The following is a 14,470-nucleotide window of genomic DNA, read 5'->3' as shown; positions in this document are numbered from 1 at the left end:
AAATGAAGCTGTTGTCCCTACAGTTCAAGGCTATGAAGGAGGATCGCCGGAGTAGGGAAAGTTTTGCTCGTGAGCTGCAACAACCACGAGGAGGAAGACCAGACCTCCATAAAAAATCTTTTCCGACCTTTCGTGAGACAGATGACATCTTTACCTTTTTTCAAGTTTTTGCTCACTCTTGTAGAGACCAAGGTGTGCTTAAAAAGTACTGGATGAGTGCTTTACGCATTAACGCTGAAGGCGAATTGAGAGAATTGTTGAACTCTGTGCCAGCGGAGTATGCAGATAATTTTGACTACTTCTATGCTCTAGCTAGATCCCACTTTGCTTTAACAGCAGAGGACTGTTTTCAGCGTTTAGAGGCAGACCAAAAAAAGGCTCGTGAGAGCTTCTCAGCTTTTTCTGCGCGGATGGGCAGGAATGTGGAACGCTGGGCAGACACGGCTGAAGCTGCAACTCGAGGTGAGGTTCTAGATCTGTTTGCTAAAGAACTGTTTTACAGACGTCTCCCTCGAGACCTGATGGCTCTGGTTAGAGACCAGCAGCCCCGTTCGCTGGCTGAAGCAGGCGTGCTAGCAGATCGTATGTTTAAAAACAGAGCTGGAGAAAAGTTTACTCTGTTTCGGAAACCTGAGAACGTTCCTGTGAAACCGCCCGGGTGAGAGATTTCAGGTATGCAGAAACCATGGCAACCGCCGAGGGAAGTGAAGGGAGGGCACAGCTACTCCAAAGTAACTTCCACCCTGACAGAGACTGGATTACAAAAGAAGCCCTTTGTAGAAATAACTTGCTTTAAATGTGGAAAAATCGGCCATAAGGCTAATTCCTGTTTGGAAATCTTGCCTAAGCCCAATCCTGCTGGAAGGAAGACTCCAAGGGTTGCCCCAGTTGTGCGTATAAGAGACTTAGAGTCACCTGGAGCGGAACCCTCTGAACTTTCTCCTTGGTCGTCAGTGGAGGGGAATGACGAAGCAGAATCGGATTTTGTACTCTCTGCCCCAGACTCCCAAGACTGCCCTGCAACTCCTTGTGGATCTGCAGTCAAAGCCCTGCCGGTGAGTGTTGTACAAACTGTGTCAGGGGACAGAGAGAGAGGAGTAAGGAACAGCTTGTTTCCAGAGAAAGACTCCCCAGGACCCCTTTCATCGGAATGTAAAGAATGGGTCCAAACGCAGTTTTCCGAACCCATATATGTTAACTGTATTAAGGTCATGGGGAGAGTAGATTCGGGATCTGAAATTACCAGTATTGCGGAGCGGCTGGTCAAGCCGGAGCAATATGTTCCAGAGTTACAAGTGGCTGTCACAGCGTATGGACAGCAGACAGTGCAAGTGCCCGTAGCCGACGTGGTGCTTTCATACCGAGGCTGGACTGGGCGCCATAGAGTTATAGTTCATTCGGATGACCATTTATGGGATGTTTTAATAGGAGTTGACCTGTTGTTCCTAAGTCATCAAGAGACTGTACGTGGAGCTGAGATAAACGTTCTTACCAGGTCTCAAACTTTGTTACAACCTATAGAAGACCATGTGGAGAAATGGCCTCTGGATGGCGAGGAAGAGAGAGCTGCAGAGGGGAGAGCTGTGAGCCTGCCCGAACAACAGGGAAAAAACTCCTTGCAACCCAGTTTGGGGGAGACAGAGGAATGTAAATTACCGGCAGCCAGCTCTCAAGCCTTTAAGGCAGCTTTATTGAAGGATGAGAGTTTGCAAAACTGCAGGGAAGAGGCTGGGAGAAGCCCTCCTGCCTTATCAGAGACTGTGAAAGTGAGATTTTATTGGGACAAAGGCTTGCTTTATCGAGAACATGTTCCTGGGGGGAATTTCACGGACTGGCAGCCAGTCAGGCAACTAGTCGTGCCAAAACCTTTTCGCCTGGATGTATTGCGGCTGGCCCATGATGTTGTGACTGCAGGGCACCTAGGTGTGAAACGGACTTTGTTTTCTGTTACCCAACATTTTTATTGGCCCTTAGTGGCTAAGACTGTCAAAGAATATGTAAAATCCTGTGATATTTGTCAACAACTTGGATATGCGCGTGATCACCCCAAGGCACCCTTACAAGTGTCCCAGATTGTGGCAGAACCCTTTGCTCAAGTGGCTGTGGACGTGATTGGCCCTTTCAATCCGACTAAGACTGGGAGAAGATTTATTTTGACCGTAATTGACTTTGCCACGAGATTTGCTGAAGCTATTCCTTTGAGTTCCATCACTGCCCCAGTCATTGCTAAAACTTTGTTAGAGTTATTTTCGCGTTGGGGGTTCCCCAAGACTATTTTGTCAGACCGAGGGCCGAGTTTTGTGGCCAAGTTAACTAAGAAACTCTGGGAACTTACTAGCATGGAACACCACATCACGACTGCTGGGCACCATTCCTCGAATGGGTTATGTGAGAGAATGAACGCCACCATTAATCGAATGTTAAGGGCATATGTGTTAGAACATCCTAAAGATTGGGATGTAGCTTTACCTTTTCTGATGTTCGCTTATAGGGCTACTCCCTCTGCCAGCTTGGGCTATAGCCCCAACCAGTTAGTTTTTGGAAGGGATCTGGTGGGACCTTTGTCATTGCTCAAGAATGAGTGGGAAGGGAGGTTGGAAGCTATGCCTGTGTCGGTAGTAACTTACCTACACAATTTACAGAATGTTCTAAAAGATGTTTTGGCTGTTGCTCATGAGAATTTGGGGGAGGCTCAACAACAGCAGAAGGCCCATTATGATGCTCAAGCTAAAGAGAGACAATTTGTTGAGGGGTCAGAAGTTTTGGTACTAAAGGCCCAAGTGGACAATAAGTTATCAGTGGCCTGGGAAGGCCCGTTTATTGTCAAGGCCCAGTTGAGTGACACCAATTATTTGCTAGCTGACCCTAAATCCCATAAGAAACCTAAAGTATATCATGTGAATATGATGAAGCAATATTTTTCTAGGAAACACCTGGTTTTGACTTGCACTCATGCTTCTGAGGTTGCCGAAGACGCTTTATCTCGCTTACCTGTTCCAGTTGACTGATATTTGACTCCTGCCTATTCCACTGACTGATTTCCCGGCTCTGATGACCTCTGGACTGTTTTTAGACCTTGTGTTACTCTTTTACGCTTTTAACATGTTTTATGGACTTTTATAGGATTTTATGGCTTATGACCTTTTTTTGAACCTGGACCAGCTTTTGGATTACCCCATTTTTTATTCTATTTCTTTATTTCTTTAATAAAGTCTTTCTTTTCTTGGGTATTTTTAGGGGTCCCTTAATTTTCTTGTTGTTATTTTGTAACCTTGTTGTATCTTTGAAATATAGTTAGAAGGCATAAGTCAAGAAGTAGCTCACTTGCTTAAAATGGTATTAACCCTTTCTTCTTTTAATGCTGTATATAGTGCAATGTCGATATATTGATGGAATTTTTGATTGTTCCCTTATCCCTGGTTGCTGTGGCGATGATGCAGAACTATCCAGAGTTCTGACATCATCTTCCCGAAAAAGGGGCGTGTCATGAACCTGTAATGTTCATGAGTTATTAAAAATTTAATAGCAATACTTTGGCTCCAGCAAGGGACTCTGGGAGATGGTTACAGTTAGAAAAGACAAGCCTTTGCCAATTTGCAATTCTGAGTTTCACTTCCCAGCTGAAGATGGTTAGAGAAGTCTTAACAAGCTGCACCTGTTTATCTTTGCTGATTAGCAAGTGCCTGGTACCCAAGGTCATCCTTGGCCTGGACAGTTGGAAAACACAGTTGGGAGGGGGGCCCGCAAGGCGCAAAAATGTGAGAAACATCGAGAAGAACATTACATCAGCCAATTCCTGATTGGTCAATTAAACTTGGACCGTTAGGATCTTTTTCCTTTAAGTATAGGGCGTGAGACCCATAGCCTTTGTTCTCTGTTCTCTGCCTATGCTGACTGGCACCAGAGTTCCAAACCTTTCTGCCTTATGGTTCCAGGGGTTGCTTATGGGAAGGCAACCTATGTCTGGTTCCATTGCTTTATGTTGAACATCCATCTCTCTTCGGAGGGGTGCCACACAACCAACTACCTCGTGTGTAAGTAGTTAGGTGAGTTTAGTTTGTTATTTTCTTGTTGTGTGTATGAATTCTCTTGTAAGAACCTAAACCCCTGTTTGGGTGTATGGTCTTAAAGGATTACTTGCTGCTATATGTTATGTGCACTTATATATCTTAATAAAGCTACTTCTATTTAACCTGGTGTGTTCATTGAGAGAAGGGGTGGTTCTGGATTCAGTACCTTGACCAATCTCAGTCACTAACTACCAAAGAGGGTTAAGAAGTTAAAGGCTTGGATTTTAAGTGTTAAACCAGAGGTGCCTGGCAAGGAGTGTAACTGTGACTCTTGCCTTTAGGACCTTGGTTTTATATATCCTCTGGGCTCAGAGATCCCCTGGCTCTGAGTAGACCAGTATACAGGGGTGGTGGCAGCCTACCTTCTACCTTGCAGGGTTGTTGTGAGCGTACACAGCCTTGGCAAGGGTGAAGTATCAGCTTTTTGGTTCCAGTCTCATTTCCCTAAGGGTGGGGGTCTGAGCCTGATGCATGAACCCAGTACCTTGGTGGTCTAGGGGTCATGACACTCCCCACTACCAATCTCCCCCAGATTGGTTAGGAAAAAAGAAAGAAATAGAAGAGGGCAGTGCCCTCACCCTCAGGACTCCTGGTGGCGACCCTGCCAGTGGCAGACCCGCTGCCCAAGGGCAGCCAGGCTTATATGCCTCCTGACCCAGCCAGGAACTGATGCAAGAGGTTGCAAGATTAACTGCAGCCTCTCTCTGGAGCCAGGGTCAGGCAGGAGGTCCCAGTCCTTCCAGCACTTACCAGGGACATCAGCTGTCTCAAAAGACAGCAACCCAGAGGAGCAAGCAGCAAGCACCCAGATGCTCAGAGACTCACTCCCAGGGCAGGCCTTCTTCAGTCCCCCTAGTGCTGCAGCTGTTGCATCAGTGATTTCCAAGCAGTGTCCTTTTGCATAGCGTCAGCTCAACACGCATATGGTATTCTTTCACTTAGATATTGTTTTGGCTATCCAGTATCTTTGTACCAACTTCTTATCTCTGGCAGTAGATAGTGCAGTGTTCACAATATTGCAGTGTTCAACCAAAAATGACACACACAGCATGAAATTGTCCTCCATTGTAATTCATCATGGCTTCACTCTGGCTGCTCTATTCTGTCCATCCACTTCTAACCTGACTGCCATATGTAAATATATAGGATCCAGCAATGACCTGATTAACATGATGTACCATCTATTTTTTCATCAGGATAAGCAATTTGTAAGAAAACATGCATTTTTCAAGGCAACTTTTGCTAATGCCTAAAACAATTTTTGTAATGCCGTAAGACCATATTTAATGCCAGAAATCTATCAAAAGTGGTGTCAGCTGTGTTGTGCCAACAAGAGAGGTATTTTAAGGAACTCTTCTCCCTCTCTCTTTACACATACGGAATGGCAGCAAAATGAAATCAAGTTAGCTTGCCATGTTGCCAGACAAGAAAGAGGTGAGAGAATAGCACAGCATCTGGACCCTATGTATGTTCAGATACTTCCAGGGTGAAGCATTTTCCACATTCATGACAGATTAGCAAGAAACAGAGGAATGACGGAAGGCAGCCCCCCAAAAATATCAGGGGGGAAAAAGCAGGGGAGTCCTTTTGTATCTGTGTCCAATATGGTTTCTTTTGATTGTTCATTCTCCATAGTCAAGGGCTCCCCATGAGTTCTCATCTGTTACCCAGGCACAGCCATACCTGCCTGACTGTGTGAAAGTGGTTCAGCTGTCAGCTCTGGATGAGGCTAACAGATCACATCTATCTCCTGGGCATCTACTGAGCTCACAGGGCTCCAAGGATCAAGCCCCAGACAAGAATACAAAAGCAGGTCTGTATAGAAAAACAGCCAAACTTCTGTATTGTCCATCGTTCATTGTGTGGACACTGGAGGTCAAAACTATCCAACATTCTTGCTTTCACAAGATAGGCGTGTGTGTGTGTGTGCATGTGTGTGTGTATTATTTTTGTAGTTTATTTAGGAAAATTACTGAAATATATATAAAACATATTGTAAGATACAGTTTATGTAAGATACAACTTATATTAAATGGAACCATTCTAAAAGGATGTATCCAACACACTTAAAACAGGCATAAGAACAATGTATAATTTTAGACAGAATATGAAGAAAACAGTTTTTTATAATAAAAGATTGCTAGAAACAGAATATGCTGTACTGGCTGAACATGGATACCAAAGCGTACTACAAGAAAACTTAATTGAAATTGTGAAAATTAAACTTCAACAACAATGGAAACTGCATATATCTTTTTTAAGTGGTTGATGAAAAGGGATGGATGGGGTGACACCTAGTGTGGTTCTTAAAGAACTTAGAAGAAAATGTTTAACAAAAACAAACACTAAGCCTGTATGTGTCAGTTATAAGAGGAATTCAGGATTTATTTTTTTAAAAAAGTAATGTATTCTCTGTTTTAGTTCTTCAGTTAAGACAATATGTTTGCAGTCATCCAGTCCCCTGTTAGTTAAGCAGCCACTTTGCTGTTGTTTCGAGGATCACACAGCACTTTATGGAAGCATCTATTCAGCTAATTAAGTTATGATTAACTGATAGGCTAATTTACTAATGAAATGGGCTTGTTCAAAGTAGAAAAAAGTGGTTTAAAGTCCAAACCTATGCACAATTACTCAGAGGTAAGTCTCATGAGTTGAATAGGATTTACTTCAAATAAAGTATGTATAGGATCTTAGCCTTATTTTTCTTGATGATATGAAGAATTCTTTCCACTTTGATTCATTCAGTTTGTAAATAAAATTTAGAGATTCTACGTTTTGAGCCTCCTCTTTTTCTTAGTGCTGAAACGCCTCTTTGTATAGAAATACCAGAGAATATTAAGTAATATTCCTTTATTTCTTGCTCGTTTCACATTTTATTTTTTTAAAAAATATTTTAATCTCAGATTTCCTTCCATCTCATTCCCTGCACACTTCTCTTCACAATTTTCATTTATTTTTTAAAAAATTACCTCAGATTTTCTCATATCTCATTCTCTGCACACCTCCATTCATATTTTTTCATTTTAAAAAAATCCTTTTTACCTCAGATTTTGTCACCTCTCATTCTATGTGCACCTCCCCCTCCCTTTCTCTTCTTTTCTCTTCCCACTTTCTTCTGTAGAGCTTTTCACTTTCTGAAAATGGCCCACTGAAAAAAGATTTGCTGTCCCATTCGTTCCGCACTGCCCCCATAAAAAGCAAATATTTTCAGGTTGACTGAAAGTTTAACTTTGTTATTTTTTTATTTTTAAAGAAAATCCAGCGTGACCTGGCACGTGTTGGTGCCCTTGCCACTTAACAAATTACTTGTTTTTTTGACCTAAGTTAAACACTGTGCAAATTTCCCTTGTCCATGTTTTCATTGTGTGCCAACTTCACTGATAAATAATAAGAGCTAACTTGTTGGGCTTTTCAAAGCGGGCCTTCACTAATTTAGACCAGATTACCTCACACCATAATTCTACAGATAATATTACAGAATGCAAAATGGACTAAAGTAGCCTGCCCCCAGTAATGTCAGGAAGAAAATAACAGTTTATGTCAGCTGGTGATCTAACTCCATATGCAGTGACGGAAACCTAAGGCTAGGAGACATAACAGTACAATTCCATAACACATTATGGATAATAATACATATTTCTTTAAGTATGTCTATGGTATTCATATTTAAATCTGAGTACAGAACACCAACAAAATCCAGAAAGTGTGCATAGCAGTCTCCCTTAAAAGCTGCCTACTTTTTCTATACCACTTTGCAGGCTTACTTTGAAAATCAAACCTCAGCTTTAGGGAGTTGTTAAATTTGTAAAGGAATGGAACCTAATGAGGCTATTCCTGTGACAGTTTGATGGTCACGTCGTGAGTTTATTTTTCCCCATCCTTTTATTGTGTGGCTTCAGATTCTTAAAAAGGTCTGTTAAAATACCAATCACACTCCTTTGCATGGGAGCGTTAAAGAGTTTCTTTTTGTGGATATATGCGCTGTTGAATACCCGTGGAAGCCCAGAATACCCTTCATCTCTATAGCCATCACCTTACAAAACAATAACTTCTTTTCTAATTTATATACCAGTGCCATTTTTTCAGCAAGGTCTTGAATATTGAACTGGTTATGCATGGAATTGCCCCTTTCTGTGAACCCCCTTTTTAGTGTCTCCATCATGCCGTTTAATTTTCAAAAGCGAGAAATATTGTAGGGTTGTAAATCTCTGGCCTTTCTTTAACTGTCCTGGACCATAGTCCATCCAAGTTTATATGAAGTTCTACCTCTCAAAAGTGATTTAAGGATGGGGTCAGGGAGCCTGACACACATTTCCTGGCAGGTGGTGAAGCATGGAATGAGAAATCTTAGCAGAGTCAAGGTGAGTTCTTCTTGTCCATAATATAACTGTTATGGTGCACTTTTGTCATTTTTAGGTTTCTGTGATGCTAGGCATCTCTGATTTTATGTATGTATGTGTGTGTGTGTGCATGTGGAGCCATCTGCTGTGAATTTTTTTAACCACAATTTAAAAAAATTGCACTGACCGCCAAGGTTAAGCCCTAAGCAAATTGGGAACAAGTTATTCAAGGAAATGCCTTCTTCCATATAGACTTGTCCAGACACTCAGTAAGATTCACCTACTAAGGCCCTCCAGGTTGTGTCTGCAGAAGCTCATCTAGAAGACCACCTTTTCTGTTGTGGTGTCCACCCTTTGGAATAGCCTCCCCCCTCACAAGAAATAAGGCATGCACCCATTGACAGTAGTGCAGTTTCAGAACATAATCAAAGCATACTTGTTTACTAAGGTCATTGCTGGCTACTGATGCCAGCCATTTGTCATCGTTTTAGGTTAAATTTTGTATTGATTGTAAATGAATATTAATTCATTTTATTGTTATATTTTTAAAGGGTTTTATTGTTAAGTGCCTTGAGATGTTTTCATAAGAGGCAGTGTATAAATATTTTAATTAATTAATTACATAAACAATACTTAATTTGCTTGGGTGGAGGCGGGGGACATATGCCCTCTGCATAGGACAAATGTTGTTAGTCAAATTTTTAAATTTTTTAAATTTTCATGAATATATATAAATTTTCAACTAGGAACACTACTCTCAAACGTGAATATTCACTGTGCTCGTGGACAGTCACATTTAGGATGAAAGCATTCATTCTTCAACCTATAATCCCAATTTAGGTGAAACAGCCACAATTTAAGGTGGCTGCTCTGTTCAGTGTGCAGTGTGGTTCTAGTATGCCTACTTTTTTGGTTCTGACATGACTCTTGCTGACCAGACTTGCAAATTGTGACTTGGGCTTTAATTCTTTGAATCCCCTGGTGAGGCTTTAACCTATCTCCTATCCCAAAACTCTATGCTGTAAGCTAATAGGTGTGGGTCCTAAACAAAGGCAGTGGTGGCTTCCCTTGTTATGTGTACCAGGCCTTCTCTTTCCTGCCCTGTCAAAAAGTCTCCTTCTCTTGCGTATTACTTTTCCAGGTTGTCTCACACTCATGACCCAGGGAAGCACATGTGTTTGTTATATGTACTTCCTCCCAACCGACCTGTCTGTGTATTGTTATAGATGACCCATATTTCTGTCTCTGTGTGTGCTGATCAGTTAAAGGTGTGGTTATTTGCAGTCTCTGTGTGAACAGTATAAAGGGAATAACATAAGAGGATTCAGACCACACTGTGCATGGATCCATGAAGCATCTAAGGTTCTGAAGGATAGACTGCCTGTCAGGGGTGATGTTATGGAGGGTGCTGTGGTGTCCTCATGTCTGGTGGGTTGTCCTTTGCATGTGTGGTGGTGGAAGATGTCATGAGAGCATTTCCCTCTCACAATGGTTGGTTCCATCCATAGCTTCCTAATGCAGGGGTGTCTTTGAGATGCTGTGAAAGTCCATATTGCAGTGGATGCTGGCAGGGTTGGCAAGTTTGATACATTCTGCACATTTGTAATGCTCTTGCTTTCTTCTCATCTTTTGTGCTGGAACTGCATAGGAGTCCAGCTAAATTATGCTGATGCTATCTGTACTGGAGAGTACACTGCCTGCATGTGTGGTGGGATCATAGGATTGCCCACTAATTCTGGACAATGCATGGTGCATGAAATTTATTACTTAAGACAACTAATTTTAAAACCCAACATAACATTTGGCTCATTTTCATATAACGATAACAATTCATAATTGGATCTTACTCTATAAAAATACCAGAAGGACAAACAGAGAGTTCTGTGTGTGCTTCTTTTATAGATGCAGTAACATTTATGTTTCCATTTCATATGATGTTTTATAAAGACACTACATCCATTGCACTTTTGAGAAGTTTTCTAGATTTGTACAGAATTTGGTAGGTGTGTAGAAAGCAGAGAAAGTAATCAGGAAAGAGATTGTTTAAAGAAGTTGTTGAAATTGGTATAATCTATACTCCAGACAAGGTAGTTTAACAATCTTCCTATCTTCCCAGTGAATCCTGGAAACTGTGGGCTCATTCACATGGGAGCTGAACTCAGTTTTAGAGACAAAGCTTTTCCCATCACGATAGAGTTTAAAGGTTCACACTCCTACCAGTCATTGTTTTCAGTCCGCTCTGAAGAGAAAGGGTCAATCATGCAGCTTCCTAATGACCATGCCCTCTTAAGGTCAAACTACTACTTCCTCTGGTTACCTTGGCAACCAAGCATGCTCAATTTGTTCCAGGGCAAGTTTCATTAAAAAAAAGAAAAAATTCTCAAGTGCAATTATTGTATTTTCAGAATCCAGCAGAAATACAGATTTTTGTTTGAACAGTGTTATGCTTTTTTGCACAAGTTAGGAGGGAAAGAAAAAAAAAGCACCGTTTGCAGCAGGTTTGCAGAATGGAAGCCAGCAGGAAATGACATGAACAAAGGGAGGAGTAGGGAGTAGGTGTGGACTCACAAAAGCATCGGAGCTAAGCGTCTGCAAAGCCCTAGAGATACGAAGCACAGACAGTTTTTCCTTCCCTTTTCGGATTAGAATTGGATTGATTTGCTGCGGATTTAAAGGGAAAAGCAGCGACTTACCTTTGCTTGCCTTATACATCATGTAAACGCTGCAAAAAATGGGGCTGCAAGTAGCGGCAGATTCACACTAAACCTCCATGTGAACCAGCCCTGTATCTTGTGAGGGAGAGTTGGGAAGAGTAGAGATTTTATGGTGCAGTAATATCTTGATTCTACTATGCTGTATACTAGAAAGCAAGTTATAATATTTGCATTTCAGGTGCCATTGATTCACACAAAGGGAGAGGTAAGAATGTGATTAACCCTGAAATCAAGAAGACTTCAAGGATGTGAGTGGCAAAGGTGTGACTGGCACCTCTACTATTTGGCAGAGGTGGGGCAGCATTGTTCACCAGGCTTCCCAATATGGATGTTGCTGCTGGCAACTGAGAGAGGGAGAGGTAAGGTGGTGGAGACTACAGTACAGGCACAGCAGCAGAGCCAACCTGGTGCTCCTATCATGGCACACACATAATGCCAACCTGCCTTCCATCTCTCTGTCCCCCTCTTCATTACTGGGAGCAATCTCCATGTTGGGTGGGTGAGCAATGCTGCCCTACCCTGCTCCACCCCCTGCCGCTACTGGGACAGGGGAGGATTACACTTTTGTCAAATTCTATAACCTCTTCAATTCAAGGCTACTTCCCCACCACCACCATTGATAGTGCCCCTTTACACCAGCCCCAGACCTGACAGAGGACATATTCTTTCCATTGGCTTCAGTGGGAGAAGAAAATAATAATTTAAAAGCCATCCCCACATGAATAACAGCCCTGTCCGAACTGCCACAACAGACACGGGGCATGGTGTAATTCCATAACCGATCAATGCACACCACCATCAGTATATGGAAGACAGAAAGCCTACAAGTCAGTGATAGGGCCTGTGGCATATGCTGTCTTCTTGCCTCATGCCACATACACTTAGAGCTCACAAGAGGGTACTCTGTTAATGGGAAACTATGGAGAAAGGACAGTTTATGCAAAAAGAGATCTTTTCATAAAACAGTCTGGGTCACTTCCAGTTGACCTGTTCATTGCTTTCATCCTGATTTGTTTTCACAAAACTTGTGCACAGGTGATATTATGTTCACTGTTCATTGAACATTCAATCTGATTTGTTTGCGCTGAGATTATATGACTTCCTCTCAATTGATTGTTATCCATCCTCCTTTCTAGTGCATTTCCTCATCACATTCCTTACAGCAAAAATTCATTTTTTTAAAGTGGGTTTGTTGACCCAGAGTGCTTTAAACAATTTTAATTGCACATACATAAATTCACCAGTATGAAATGGGATCTGTCTTACAAAATACTGTCAGTCTGGAGACAATCCTGGTATAGCAACACACGGAAAGCTAAGCATGTTGTATCTGCAGTCCCAAGGCAAGGTATTTGTTCTAGGCAGAGAAGTGTTAGCAAACACCCCACACCAAACCCAATAGTAACAATTAGAGGTGCCAGGGCAGAACAAGGGAAGGCTGTAATGTATAACTGTTGACTATTTCCCCACCACCCCTACTTGTATGTATGAATAGTGTGTCCTAACTTTATTGCTATAATACTCTTGCCCCAAACAGTGGACAGCAGGGGCTTTCACACAAAGAATGTAAGAAGATCAAAACAAAGGCCCATTTAGTCCACTATCCTGTTCTCACAGTGGTCAACCAGATGTTTGTGGGAAAGCTGCAAGCAGGACCAGAGCACAATAGCACTCTCCCCACTAGTGCTCTCTAGAAACTGGTATTCAGAGGCATACTACTTCCATTACTGGTGATTGTACACAACCATCATGGCTAGCAACCATTGAGAGCTTTATGAATTTGTCTAAATCCCTTTCAGAGTCATCCACATTGGTGATCATCACTACATTTTCTGGTAGTGAATTCCAGAGTTAAACTATGAGCTATGCGAAGAAGTATTTCCTGTTGTATGTCCTTAATCTTCCAACATTCATCTTCATTGGATGGCCCTGGGTTCTAGTATTATGAGGGAGAGAGCTTCTCTCTGTCTACATCATGCACAACCTTATATCCCTTCTATCATATCTCCACCTGCTTGTCTTTTTTCTAAACTAAAAAGCTCGAAATGCAATCTTTTCTCATAGATGAATTGTTCTAACCCCATTATCATTTTGCTTGTCCTTTTCTGAACCACTTTCAGCTCTATGATATCCTTTTTGGATAAAGCAACCTCCGAGTGCAGTCACACCATAGAATTGTATAATGGTAGTATATTGGCAGTTTTATTTTCAGTCCCTATCTGTAATCACCACTAACATGCAATTCACCTTTTTCACAGCTGCCATATGCTGGGTTAACATTTTCATCAAGCTATCCACCATGATTCCAAGATTTTTTTCCTGGTCAATCACCACCATTTCAGACCTCATAAACATATTTTTTAAAAATTAGGGGGGGTTGCATTTACATTGAATTGCATTTGCCTTTTTAAGGCCCATTCTCCTAGTTTGAAGAATTCCTTTTGGAGCTCCTCACAATCCTTTTTGTTCTTACCATTCTGAAAAACTTGGTGACTCATGCCCAGATGCAGGTAAGCTCTTTATTGGCAAAAGTCAAGAACTCTGTTCAAGCCGTTATTTGCCATTTTCCCATCATTTTTGTATTTTCTTGTTGTGTGTTCCCTCCTGGGCTAAGCATGTGTTTGACCTGTGGTCATTCTGCCAGCATAATGGCAACATATCTCTAGACCCACCATAATGTAACTTCCAGTGCTTATGGCTGGATCTTAATTAATTTTAGGAAACTGTTTGCTCTTCCTCTAGAACATCTGTGCATAATTTTACCTTTCAAGCATGAAAAGGAAAGCCTTAGTCGTAGATATTCCAGCAATCATAATCAAAATATTAGTTGTAAACTCGCAGACAAGAGACTATGTAAATATCATGTAAGTGTGTAAGATATTAGATTATGGATCTTTCTGATTATTCATGCATAGAAAATACTTGTCAACATAACTAAGGCTGCTCAAGGTCTAATTTCCCCTCCCTGCTTTTTTTGAAGTACTTAATTGATAGGTTGTCAAGAACATGCATTTCTGTCACACTAAGAGTTAGCAGCCTCTCATATACTCAGTGGACATAATCAATGTGAGTGAATACTATGTACTGAGTAGTAATTCTTGTTGACTCCATCAATTATCAGTATTCTGTCCCAATCCTTTCCATCAAAATCACTTCAAAGACTCAAAATAGATTGATTCACACATGACCATTACCAAAAGTGTCTTCCAGGATCTGGAGAAGGGGAGAAAAGGAGGAGGATTCTTGTCTTATGTTTCTTTGAACCCACTGTTGTCTGTCTACATGTATTTACTTTGCATGGCCTATGGCTGAACCATGAAAATTAAAAAACAAACTGCTATTCAGC

This window comes from Rhineura floridana, chromosome 4 (assembly GCF_030035675.1).
Source record: "Rhineura floridana isolate rRhiFlo1 chromosome 4, rRhiFlo1.hap2, whole genome shotgun sequence".
NCBI classification, from domain to species: Eukaryota; Metazoa; Chordata; class Lepidosauria; order Squamata; family Rhineuridae; genus Rhineura; species Rhineura floridana.
The sequence above is the reverse complement of the archived record's forward strand: the minus strand, read 5'-3'. Positions refer to the sequence as shown.